The sequence below is a fragment of the Piliocolobus tephrosceles genome, chromosome X (genome assembly GCF_002776525.5).
Source record: "Piliocolobus tephrosceles isolate RC106 chromosome X, ASM277652v3, whole genome shotgun sequence".
In the NCBI taxonomy this organism is placed as follows: domain Eukaryota; kingdom Metazoa; phylum Chordata; class Mammalia; order Primates; family Cercopithecidae; genus Piliocolobus; species Piliocolobus tephrosceles.
In genome coordinates, this window is record NC_045455.1 from 7,271,458 (window position 1) to 7,284,844 (window position 13,387).

General features: G+C 42.0%; 1 long non-coding RNA gene across 2 annotated transcripts in view; it reads right to left on the reverse strand.

The window, feature by feature from the left end:
* LOC111546304 overlaps positions 1–13,353 on the reverse strand; it is a 211,934-nt gene extending 198,581 nt beyond the window's left edge. For both annotated transcript variants that reach the window (XR_002732723.2, XR_004228693.1), the window contains exons 1-2: positions 13,260–13,353; positions 13,030–13,165 (exon numbers count right to left, since the gene is read on the reverse strand). This is a non-coding gene — a long non-coding RNA (uncharacterized LOC111546304). The remainder of the gene's footprint in view (positions 1–13,029; positions 13,166–13,259) is intronic.
* Between the last annotated feature and the right edge of the window lie 34 nt (positions 13,354–13,387).

The following is a 13,387-nucleotide window of genomic DNA, read 5'->3' on the forward strand; positions in this document are numbered from 1 at the left end:
AGTAAATAATCAAGCCACCGCCGCTGTGGGCAGCTGCATCCTAACCCTGCAGGGGAAGCTGGGAAACAGTGTGGAACTTAGCTGGGAAGCATTGCACCTGAGGAGTCAGGGGCTGGCACAAGGGGAAGTAAGTGAGAACCTGCTACTGGGTATGCATGGAGAACAAGACTATGCACCAGGATGAACGGCAGAGGGTGTGCACTGATGAGCAGTGGGGAAGACAATCTGGACGGGATGGGGCAGTCTGGACAGATACAGGCATCCAGAGTATAGACACCACTGAAAGTTAGGTTGAGAAGCTTGGATTCAAGTGACAGGTGCTTACATGCCATTGATACCTTCGGAAATGAGGAATGAAGTCCTGAGTTTGGATGGAGACTAAGAGCAGAGAGAAAAAGATAAAGGAGAAAATCATTCTGGAGATAGAATGAATAGGACCAGGGCCAGATCCAGGGCCAGTTGACCCTGTAGTCACGCAGCACCCTGAGCTCACAAAGGCTGGTACCCAGCTTAATGCTCCACTATTCCTCTCTTGAGATTCTTAATCTTATCTCTGAGTGTGTTTTCTATGTGCAGTTTGATGATAAATGAAGCATGCTGTGGAGTGGGGGACCTTGCAGCCTTGGCTCACATGCAACCTACCTTCACCACCTCCCCTGCCCAAGCTGGCAGCACCACATCTAAGGCCAATGACAGAATGGGCCCCCACCCAGATGTTAGCTTGACCCAATGTGGAGGTCATGCATTGGCCATGGATTTGGCATTGCCTTTGGAAAGGAGGTGTGCCTGCCTGCCTCAGTTCCCTCACTCTCAGCTAGGACATGAATCCCAAGTTGGTGGGCAGGGAGTGTGAGCGTGGTAGCACGATGCTTTTGAGGGTCTGCCATTGCCTGTGGACTCATTCCTTTTTCAGGAGGAAACCAGACATTAAATTACAAGAACAACAAAAACAAACATTAGCATTGCAGCTCGAGAAGGAAACCACTGAAGAAATGAAAAAGCTTTGTATTTTAGTATCTTTAACAACACTATTTTTCCTGCTTTTTGAAGAAAATGCCCCGATGTTTTCATTTGCAAGGGGTTTTGCAAATTATGCAGCCAGTCCTGGATAGGAATGGGTACCTAGCGAAGGGGGAAAGAGTGATGAATCAAGATGGTGCTGAAGTTTCAATGGTGGATGATGGGGAAATCTGACAAAACTCAACATGTTTATGGAGAGAACACAGAAGACAGGTGTGGGCTCAGAATTAGAGTGCCTGGATTCAAATACAGTGCTATTCAGCAGCAGCCTGTGATCTTCCTAGACAAGTGATTTAAGCCCAATCAGTTTCATTTTCTTCTTCTGTCAAATGGAGGAAAACTAGTATGTTACTTATTTCTCTCTCACTTCTTGTAAGGATCTATGAAAAATGCGGAGCTTTCTATCTGCCACATGGCAAACTGGTATTGTTATTGGCCACCTGAGAGGTACCTTTCATCTAGTTACAGGAGCTTCTGCATTCTGAGTCATTCATGGGTGCCAATATGCCTGATTAGAGTTTTCTGGAAACTTCCTTCCCATGGGACTTCACTTTAGCCATGCCAGAAATATCATCTCCATTTTCCACCTCCTCCCACCTCCTGACTGCCTTCTATTTTCATAAATACAACAGCTTTGCTTCTGATGATTAATAGTCTTGGGGCCTGGTGCGGTGGCTCACACCTGTAATCCCAACACTTTGGGAGGCCGAGGCAGGTTGATCACGAGGTCAGGAGTTTAAGACCAGCCTGGCCAATATGGTGAAACCCCATCTCTACTAAAAATACAAAAATTAGTTGGGTGTGGGGGCATGCAGTTACTCGGGAGGCTGAGGAAGAAGAATCACTTGAACCCAGGAGGAGGAGATTGCAGTGAGCCAAGATTGGGTCACTGCACTCCAGCCTGGGTGACACAGTGAGACTCTGTCTCAAAACAAATAAATAAATAAATAATTGTATTGGATCCTGGACAATTCCTAAAGGAGGCTGAGAAGGACACCCTTACAGCGAATGGGGTGGGCCCACGCAGACCCTTCAAAAGATGTCTACAAGAAATACCAAGGCTAGCATTGTTGTGGGTGTGGAGAGCAAATGAGACAAAGAAATGACTTTCAGCACTAGGCAATATATGGTAGCTATATCTGTTATGAATAATAATAGGAAGAACTAGAATTGAAACATTGAGATTAGATGTGTTTCTACCTCATTCTGCCCTAGACAGCTAAATGCGGCATAATAACGTCCTCTCAGATAAATGTTGGCTATAAAATTCAGTCTTGAATCTCTAATAATTCGATTGGTACAATTACAGGAAGAAACCAAATCATAGCTCTGCTAAGGACCTGTGGAGTCCACTCAGTGCGACCTTTCATTTTGCAGTTAAGGAAAGTAACGACTAGAGAGGTGCAACGTCTTACTCAAAATTAAACAGAAACCCATCAGTATCTTCCAACTAGAAGTTGATGCCATTTTCGTTGTATGTTATGTGAAACACGTATCTGTTAAAAGCATTATGATGATTTTAAAACACACCTGCACATTCTTTTAATTCTTTCCATCCAGAAGTTGAGCCTGGTTCTCCTTCCATTAAATCTGAGCCAATTGTAGGGACTTCACTGGTAACCAGTAGAATATAGCACAGATTTTGAAGCTATGATAAAAGCCTCTATTGCTTCTGTCTAATTCTCTTGGGTCACCTGCATTTGGATCACTGAGCTGCCACAAGACCACCATGTTGTGACGAATCCCAGGTCTTATGAAGAGGCCACATGAAGGTAAAACAGCTGAGAGCCTCAGGTGAGGTTTCAGGCAACAGCCAGCACCAACCGCCAAATTGGGTCATGCTCCCCATTCCAACGTTGACTCTTCTCAGCTCAGGCCCCAGACATTGTGGAACACAGACAAGCCATTCTCACCGTGTCCTTCTCTGAACTGCTTACCCACAGAATTTTTGAGTGTAATAAAACGGACGACTTTTTTGCCACTGCGTTTTACGGTGATTTGTTAACCAGCAGTTGAAACAGGAACAGGAGCAGTATTTTTGTTCTACTACAGACTTTTGGATGGGAAGCAAAAAAGAAATATTCATTCCTAGCCTACTTTGCTTTCACTCAAGGCCAACTAAAGCCAGAATACTGTATTTGGTTTGAAAAGAGAAACGAAATAAAATCGGGCTCTGCGTTTTCGCTTTCTGCTACACAGATTCTTTGAGGAACAAATAGAAGGCAACCCCAAGAGGTTTTTCTTTTTTAAATGTCATGAGATTTTTCAGAAGATGATAAACGTTTGCTTGGCAGTATAGCTCCCAAGCAAATATCAGGCAATTAATCACACATATACAACAATTTTTCTGTGGAGAAATTTTTATTAAAAATGCAAACACTTGAAATGCTGAAAATACTTTCCATGCTTTAAACATCTCTTAAAAAGTATCTGAATATGTAAGAAAACAAAGGGTACCTGTGCTCTAAAGTACAATACAGCTGATTTATAATGTAAACATCATTTTTTATCCTAATGCTGAAAGCCAAGTAAACAGCAAGGTGGGCTGAGGGCTTGTGTGGGTCAGATGTGCTTTTGGCAGCCACTGAGTTTGCCTGATGACATTCTAGAGGGCGGGCAGACACAGTCGACAACGCAGAAAACCAGGGCAGTGTACTCAGTATTTTTATTCCTTTCCTAGGGCTGCTATCACAAATCACCTCAATCTTGGAAGCTTAAAACAACAGAGACGTCTTATCTCATGGTGATGAAGGCTAGAAATCTTCAATCAAGGTGCCAAGAGGGTAGAGGTCTCTGAAGTTTCCAGGGGAGGCGCCTTCCTGGCCTTTCCGGCCTCTGGTAGTGACTGGCAGTGCTTGTCATGACTTGGAGCCATACCACTCCCATTACTGCTATGCGGCGTTCTCCTCTGTGTGTGTGTCCATGTCTCCTTTCCTCTTCTTATAGGTACCTGTCATGTTGGATTAAGGGCCCGCCTACTCATGTACGGCCTCATCTTTACTCAATTACATCTGAAAAGACCCTATTTCCAGATAAGGTCATGTTCACAAGTACCGGGGGTTAAGACATCAACCTACCTTTTAGGGAGACACAGTTCAACCCACAGCAGTGTCCTAAACAAAAAAATCTAAAAAAATGGCTGTGGTGGTGGGAGGAGATGACGATTAATCCAGGGTACCCCTGCTGCTGCTTTGCATGTGGCCTGAAGAACCTGGGTATAAATACCGACTGGCTGTGAAGCTGTGCGAAAGTGATTTCCCTCACCAGTCTCAGAGTTCTTAGCTGTGAGTGGGGGCTGACTGAGACTACCGGCCCTGGGCAGGCCCTGTGAGCACATCCTCCTGCGAAACGCGACACCCAGGCTGCACCCCAGCCAGCTGAGCCAGAGCTTGCATGTTACCAGATCCCTCGATGATTCTGTGCACGTTACAGCTTGAGGCTACCTAACACACTTCTTGGTGCATAATGATTTGCCAATGAATGCTAATCTCTTCTATTTATAAACACTACAAAAGCACTTCAATAAAACAGCTGAGTTTACATTTAATTTAATAACTATGGACTGCAATAAAAGGGAGAAGGGAGGAAAGTAGGCCATGTTTAAACTAACTTCCTCCTCCAGAAGGAAACTGACTAACAAACAACATGCTGGGTGAGACACTAACTTTTGGGACTCTTTTGAATATCTCAGCTTTCTTTTTTTACTTAAGCAAAGATTGCTAGGCTCAGATGGGAAAAAGCCATTCAGAGAGAGGAGGTAGCTCAGACCAATTTTTGTAAAAGGTCATGTTAACTGAAAGAAAAAACCAGGGGAGTTTAGAGATCATTAGTGTATAATTCTAATGAGAATTTAAATATATATGCATATTAAAATATAAAAACAACAACCAACCAAATAAAAATGCTTGGAAGTCACCTCTTTCCCTCTCTGAACGACAACAAAAACAAGCTGAAAATCAATAACTTTTCTTAGATCCATCACAGAACTGAGGTGGAGGATAAATTGGTACCCTGAAAACTGAAGAGATGGGTGAAGAAGGAGAGCACAGATCAGCTCGCTGGAGGCAGAGACCACTAGAGCTGGTGAGAACATTTGAAGGGTGCCGCTGACAAATCGCCAGGGGCTAAGGGTGGACTAACTTGAGAGCTAAAAACTCTTGGGGACACGAGAGCAGTGTTGTGTGACACACTTTGTTTTTCCTACAGGAACCCCACCAGGTTCTCATGGTGAAGATACCCCACATGTGGCCAGGGAGAAGAGAAAAGTAACCATTTTGAAATATGCCCAGATCACTCTCCACCACAAACACCAAGCCAGAGCTTTATCCTATTTGGGGAGAAGGAAACGACCCAACTGTAGCCCCCTCTAGCCTGCCTTCTCTGGCACGAGAAGAGAAAAACCATTTGAGAAACACTGGTGAAGGTCACAGCCCAGGGACATAGTCTCACTGAAACACTGAGACCTGGTCATAGGATCGTGAACTGGTTCCCCATCCCACACCTTATCCCACATCAACAGGGCTCCTGTTTAATAGCAGGGGGTTGTAGCAAAATAAAACTTCAAGGACCCGACTCATAAGAAAAAGTTCCTAAGAAACCCACAGACAATAGGGGAGCCAAAAAGCAGGACAGAGGACAAATAAGCTTCTGACACGTACAGCTACAAGGGACAGTAAGCACAGCCTAACTTCCAGCCAGAAAAACATCAAACTTCTCACCAAAGGCCTGTCTACTTGAGTTGCCGTAGCCCAGTACATCATGTCTGGCTTTTCACAAGAAATTACAAGACATGACAGAAGGCATGGAAAAAAACCATCTGAAAAGATAAAGCAAGCATCCGAGTCAGACTCAGATATGGCAGAGACTTCAAAATCATTACATCAGGAATTCTAAGTAACTGTGGTTAAAATGTTAATGAAAAAATTGGACAACACGCAAGAACAGATGGGTAATGTAAGCAGAGAGATAAAGATTATAAGAAAGAAGCAAAGGAAATCTTAGAAACCAAAACCAATTCCGTAACAAAAATGAAGCATGCACCCTGATGGGCTCATGAATAGACTGGACACAGCCAAAGAAAGAATCAGTGAGCTTGAAGAGACATAAATAGAAACTTCCCAAACTGAAATGCAAGGAGAAGAAAAAAAATATTTTAAATGAAATAGAATATGCAAGAATGGTGAGACACAAAAGGCATAACACACGTTAATGAATACAAAAAGGAGAACAAAAAAAAGAAAGTGAAGGAGCAGAAGAAATATTTAAAGATTATAATAATGACTGAGAATTTTCCAAAATTATTAACAAAAATCAAACCATAGATTAAAGAATCTCAGAGAACATCAAGCACAATAAATACCCCCAAATCAACACCTGAACATATCATACTCAGTCTACAGAAAAACAAAGAACTAGAGAAAACTCTTGAAAAAAGCTTGGGGTGGGGGTGGCATGGTAGGGGACACACACCCAGAGAGGAACAAAGATGGGCATTCCAACAACTTCCAGGCAAGCGAGACAGTGGAGTAAAAGATTCAAAGATTTGAAAGAACAAAAACCCATGTAAAATTTTGTATCCTGCAAAATTATCCTTCAAAGGTGATGGAGAAATAAAGACTCAAATCAACAAAAACTGAGGGAATTTGTCACCAGTAAATCTGCCTTGCAAGAAATGTTGAAAGAAGTTCTTCAGAGGGGAGGAAAAAGACATAGGTCAAGAACTCTTCTCTACCTAAAGAAAGGAAGAGAGTTGGGGAAGGAATAAAAGAAGACTCTTAGGTTGTGCTTAGAAGCCATTACTGCTGGCCAGGCGCGGTGGCTCAAGCCTGTAATCCCAGCACTTTGGGAGGCCGAGACGGGCGGATCACGAGGTCAGGAGATCGAGACCATCCTGGCTAACACGGTGAAAGCCCGTCTCTACTAAAAATACAAAAACTAGCCAGGTGAGGTGGCGGGCGCCTGTAGTCCCAGCTACTCGGGAGGCTGAGGCAGGAGAATGGCGTAAACCCGGGAGGCAGAGCTTGCAGTGAGCTGAGATCCGGCCACTGCACTCCAGTCCGGGCAACAGAGCGAGACTCTGCCTCAAAAAAAAAAAAAAGAAGCCCTTACTGCTGACAGTGTTGAATTTTACCTCTGTTCTTAGAAAACAGAGGAGGCTAAGAAATCTCCCATCCTTTGTGTTAGACGAAATGACTTAACCTCAAGATCCCTCTTCCTTGTATTACTTAAATTAGATTCATGGAAGCTCCCTGTATTAGTCTGTTTTCATACTGTTATAAATAACTCCTGAAGACCGGGTAATTTATTATTTTCAATGGCAAAAAACGCAATTACTCTGCACTGCCCTAACATAAATGAAAGATTTAACTGACTCACAGCTCAGCATGACTGGGGAGGCCTCAGGGAACTTACAATCTTGGTGTAAGGCCAAGGGGAAGCAAGGCATCTTCTTCACAAGGTAGCAGGAAGGAGAAGTGTTGAACGAAGGGAGAAGAGCCCCTTATAAAACCATCAGATCTCATGATAATTCACACATTATCAAGAGACCAGCATGGGAGAAACCACCTCCACGATTCAATTTCTTCCATCTGGTCTCTCCCTTGACAAGTGGAGATTATGGGGATTACAATTCAAGATGAGATTTGGGTGGGGACACAAAGCCTAACCATATTACCCCCTCCCCGCTCCAATTTACTTATGACAGGCCAGACATGGCCCTTCCAAATTCCTATTCTTTGCCTCATAAATTAGTTTAACTATTTTTCCCTTGAAATTAATGGAAATAAAATGCTTGTTTATTGAACTTTGGTTAAGTTTCTCTCCTTCCCCCAGGTCCCAGAACCTTGGCCCACCATCAGCCTAAGCCAGTCTTCATCCACTCCTAAGAACAGGCTGGCCTCCAGAAGAATGTTCCCTGACCCACTATCCACTCTTGGGACCCCTTCATCCACTTTCTCACATCCAGTTCTTTCTCAACTTGTTTATTCCTCCTATAAAAGAAAATCCCTTTTTGCCTAACCTTTGAGATGCCTGCAGATCTCATGTGTAGAGTGTTCTATTTATTACAACAGTCTCCCCACACCCCACCACCATCCAACCTCTTCCAATGATACTTCTGAAGAAAATCTCTCCTAAGTCATGGTTTATTTGATACTGTAAATTTGGCCTCCCGCTTTGGCCTGGCTCCATGTCAGAGCCTGCCAAGCTCACACTCCCATCTCAGGAATCAGCTCCAGTCACTATCCAGTCCAAGCAAGTTGCTGGGAAGTATGTCCTTAGCCTTCTATGCTCACAGCACCAAGAGTTTTGCTGCCTTGCTTTTCAGGCACTTGGAACAGAAATGACAGGGATCTCCAGGTTTGTTGCTGCTGGAACCTTCAATATGTGCTTTCCCTAGTCAGGAGGTAATTTTTTCCCGCCTCTTGAGTGAAGAATTTCCTTTTTGACAAGCTTTTTTTCTTCTTGTTTATTTGTTTGTTTTTGCATACAGTCATACTCACAATTAGCCTTGCATTGCATAGGGCCTCCTGACAATGGTTTTAGATGAATTGATGATCATTTGGCTTAGGGAAAAAAAATGTACAACGTGTGCAGAACTACACATTCTGAATTGAATCATAAAATAGTTTTTTGGAAGTCAGAGTTCTCCAGATTTCCAGATTTTATTGCCAAAGCAGTGATGAAAGCGGTTTACTCATCTTCAAATTATGTAATATTCTGTAATTTTGAATTCTCTCTAAAACTCTTCAAAGAACCCAGGCTGCTAAGAAAAGCCAGACAACACATTCCATGTGGATTTGCTCATTATGAATGTTTTGTTGACCGCCTCCCATCATGTGCTTCTAGGTCTTAGGCCTGAGATGGATGACCCCAATCTTAGACATGGACGCCCACTCCACCCCCACCTGCCCTAAACCAAAGGAGCTCACTTTTTAGCTAGAGAGATGAATATTAAATAATTAATGAACATGTTTTTTTTAAGTTTATTTTCATTGTATTGAGGTTTTCCTTTAAATTATTGAACACACTTATATGTCATTTTTAAAACTTACAAATAAAGTGCTGCCAAGGAGACAACCTGCCAGGGGACTGGGAGTCAGTGGGATAGGGAGAAATGGGACAGCTCAGGAAAAGTTAGGTAGGTGAGATTCTAAGAAACAACACTATAGAGAACGGCACCACGGTGCCCAAAGAGTCCACCAACACTGTAAGTGCAGACATAACTCTCTGGGCAACCAAGATGGTATTTTCCATTAACAAGGCAATCAATACTTATGATGCTTCATGGGCATGTTGCAAAATACATCTCAAATTTTGAAAAGTTGGCAAAAACAATTGAGGATAGGTAATTTAAGAATTAGGAGTATATTAGTCCATTTTCACACTACTATAAAGAACTGCCCGAGACTGGGTTACTTATAAAGGAAAGAGGTTTAATTGACTCACATTTCCACAAGGCTGACAAGGCCTCAGGAAACTTACAATCATGGCCCAAGGTGAAGGGAAAGCAAGGCACCTTCTTTTTAAGGCGGCAGGAAGAAGAAATGAACCCAGGAGGAAATACCACTTACAAAACCATCAGAACTCATGAGAACTCACTCACTATCATGAGAACAGCATGGGGAAAACCACCCCCATGATTCCATTACCTCTACTTAGTCTCTCCCTTGACACTTGGGGTTTATGGGGGTTACAATGCAAAATGAGATTTTGGGTGGGGAAACAGCCAAACCATATTAAGGAGGAAAGATACATTCATGAATCTCCTATTTTTTACATTTAGATTGTTCTTTGGAATGATCGGATTTGAATGATGTGTTATTTATATTTGGCTATCCTAATTATTCAAACATGAACTGAAGAAATACTTTTATTGCAGAAGGGAATGGAGGAGAGAGGCAACTAAAAATTTTAAGAGTCTGAAAACAAAACAAAACAAAACAAATGAAGCCAAACTTATACTCAGTATAAAAAATCATGCAATTCTTTTCTTTCAAGGTGTATTCGGCATATATTTATCGAGGTTAGCTAAGCCATAGGGTGTCAGTGGACAGGAAACAGTCAAGATGCCTAGAATTTGGATTCTGGTGGCAAAAAATAGTCAATAAAGAAAGACATGAGAAAATAAGGTGAGTTCAGGGAGTGTGAAATGTCAAGATTTTGATAATTACACTATAAAATGTGTGTGTTCCTTATTCCTTCAATGCATCCTCAGAGATAATCCCTGGTAAATTAGGGGCTTTCCTGCACATTTTTTCCTTTTTTTTTTTTTTTTTTTTTTTTATGGAGGCAGCCAGAAGACATGGCCAGAGCCTCAGCAGGATAAATATCATCCTCTTTTAAAAGTTCCACAATCCCCTATACACCTACACCCAATCTCCAGTGCTCTTATAAGAAGAGGACAGACATACAGTAAAGATGGAGACAGGGACTAAAAGCCAAGGAATGCCAGCAAGCACCAGGACGTAAGTGAGACGCAGCGAACAGATTCTTTTCCAGAGCTTCCAAAGGAACCAACTTTGCTGACATTTGATTTTGGACTGCTGGACTCCAGAACTGTAAGTGAATACATTTCTGTTCATTTAAGACATCAGTCTGTGGTACTTTGTAGGGGCAGCTCTAGAAAATTTATACACTAACTCAATGGAAATAACTATCTTTATCACTAGACATCATTCTGGATTATATATATATATATGTAATGTACATATATATAAAAATTCCAGATGTATCCATATATCATATCATATATTCATACCATGTATGGATATATAAACCACATACCTCATTCCCACTGGATAGACAGGTACAGATATGTGCAGACAGACGGTTAGATTGACAGAAATATTTCTATTATAATGGGGGTAATTCTATAGATTCTATATTAAATGTGACTTTACTTGAATGTATCTGAAGTAAAAGATTAGCTCTATCCCTCTATTGCACTGTTTTCCTATTTCTGTGCTAAAATCTTGTCGTTCAGTTTATTCAATTTTGTATAGGGCAAACCCGTACTATTTGCTATGGTCTAAATGTCTGTGTCCCCTCCCAAACCCAGATGTTGAAATCTAATCAGCAATGTGATGGTATTAGGAGGTGGGGCTGCTGGGAGTTGATGGTATTAGGAGGTGGGGCTGCTGGGAGATGATGGTATTAGGAGGTGGGGCTGCTGGCTCCGCCCTCATGAATTGGATTAGTTCCTATCTTAGTCCATTCAGGCTACTATAAGGCTACCTCAGACTGGGTCATTTACAAACAGCAGAAATTTATCCCTCAAGAGTTCTGGAGGCTGGGAGTCCAAGATGAAGTCACTAGCAGATTCAGGGTCCGGTGAGACCTCACTCTCTGCTTCATAGTGACACCTTCTTTCTATGTCTCCACATGGTAAAGAAGGGGTGAATAAGCTTCCCTGGGCTTCTTTTATAAGGCCATTGCTATGGCTTAAATGTATGTGTCTCTCTAGAATTCCTATGTTGGAGGCTAAAATTCACTATAATAACATTAAGAGCTAAGCCATTTCGGAAGTGATTAAGAAATAAGGCTCCATCCTCTTGAATGGGATTAGTATCCTTATAAAAGAGGTTGACAGGAGTGTCCTAGCCCCCCCATTTGCCTCCCATCTCTTCCCTCATGTGAGGACACAGTGTTCGTCCCCTTCTGTGGACCCAGCAACAAGGCACTGTCTTGGAAGCAGATAGCAAGCCCTTATCAGACACTGAATCTGCTGGTACCTTTATCTTGGACTTCCTAGCCTTCAGAACTCTGAGAAATAATGTCTATTATTTATAAATCACTCAGTCTAAAGTATTCTGTTATAGCAGTGGGAATGACTGAGATAGGCACTAATTCCAGTTATGAGGTTAAGAGCCCTCATGACCTAATCAATATCCCAAAGCCCCAACTTTTAATACTATTGCACTGGTGATTAGGTTTCAACATATGAATTTGAGGGAATACAAACTTTCAGATCCTAGAAATGCCACTGAAAAGAGAGCCCAGAGAGCTAGCTCACCCCTTCTATCACGTGAGGGCACTGTGAGTAGGTGCCTTCTATGAATTATCTGTGAATCTCTGGGTCCTCACCAGTGACCAGATCGGCTGGCACCTGGATCTTGGATTTCCAACTTTCAGAACTGTGAGAAATAAATTTGTTGTTTATAAGCTGCCTAGTTTATGGTATTTTGTTACAGCAGTCCACACAGACTAATACACTTCTCTTCTCTGTTTCCAAGTTTTCTTGATAATTATGTGATCTTCCATATAAAACTTAACATTAATTAGTTCTAAAACACCTATCTCCAAGAGAATTTGGGACTCTCATGAGAATTGCACTAATTTTGTAATTTGACTTGGGAAGAATTGACAATATTTTTGATACTGACTACTCATCTAAGAATACAGCATGTTTTACATTTACTAGGGTCTTATTACTGCCTTTTCAGTAAAGGTTTATAATGAAGATTGTGTAACTTGTTAAAGTTTATTCCTAAGTATTTTATGGTTTCTGTTGCCATTGTGGAGAAAATATTATTTCATTTTTTAATACGTTTTTGCTTATTCAAATAATTCTGGTTTTTCTTCTACTCAGTTAAGCTTTATTATTGCACTCAATTTTAAAATTGAGACACCTAGATTTTCAAGGGTTCCTGTCATCTGCAAATATTAACGTTGCCTTTTCCTTTTAGGGCTCAACAATGACAGTTTGTTGTACCACATAGGGACGAAGCTTTTCGTGGCTAGGGTTGAGGAGGGCTTGCTGGTTATGTGCAAGGGCTTTGCACAGTATGACCTAGGTGCACGTCCCTGCTCTGTCACCTACTAGTTGTGTGACCCTTATTTAACCTCTGTGGACCTCAGGGTCCTATCTCTGAAACGGCAATAATAGTAGTACTTAATTCAGAATTTTAAGAATTAAGCACTTGTTAATACATTAAAGCATTTAGAAGGCACATTAAACCCTATAGTAAGTAAGCATTAGGTTACATTCATCAAAACCTGTTGCATACTTACCTCCTGCAAGTCTCATAAGCACTTCAGAAAGTGTGGTATCTCCATTCTACGAACGAGGAAAGTAAGCTCAAGACAGCAAGTGATGAGAGCAAGTCACTTGGATATACATTTTAGGGCTGCCCCGCAAGACCAGCTCCTAGAAGATAATGCAATCAATCAATTTCTGCGAGGCAGGACTTAAATCGCACTAAAACGTGCTTAATTCATTCAACATGGCGTTGGCACCTTACCAGGAAGGAAAAAAACGGAGTACGCCAAGGCGAAAGGGAGAGTCTCCATCTACTGCGTCTCAGGCTTCCGCCAAGACTGACGGAGAAAAACGAGTCCGCTCGGAAGCGCTCGCCTGCCTTCGGTAAAA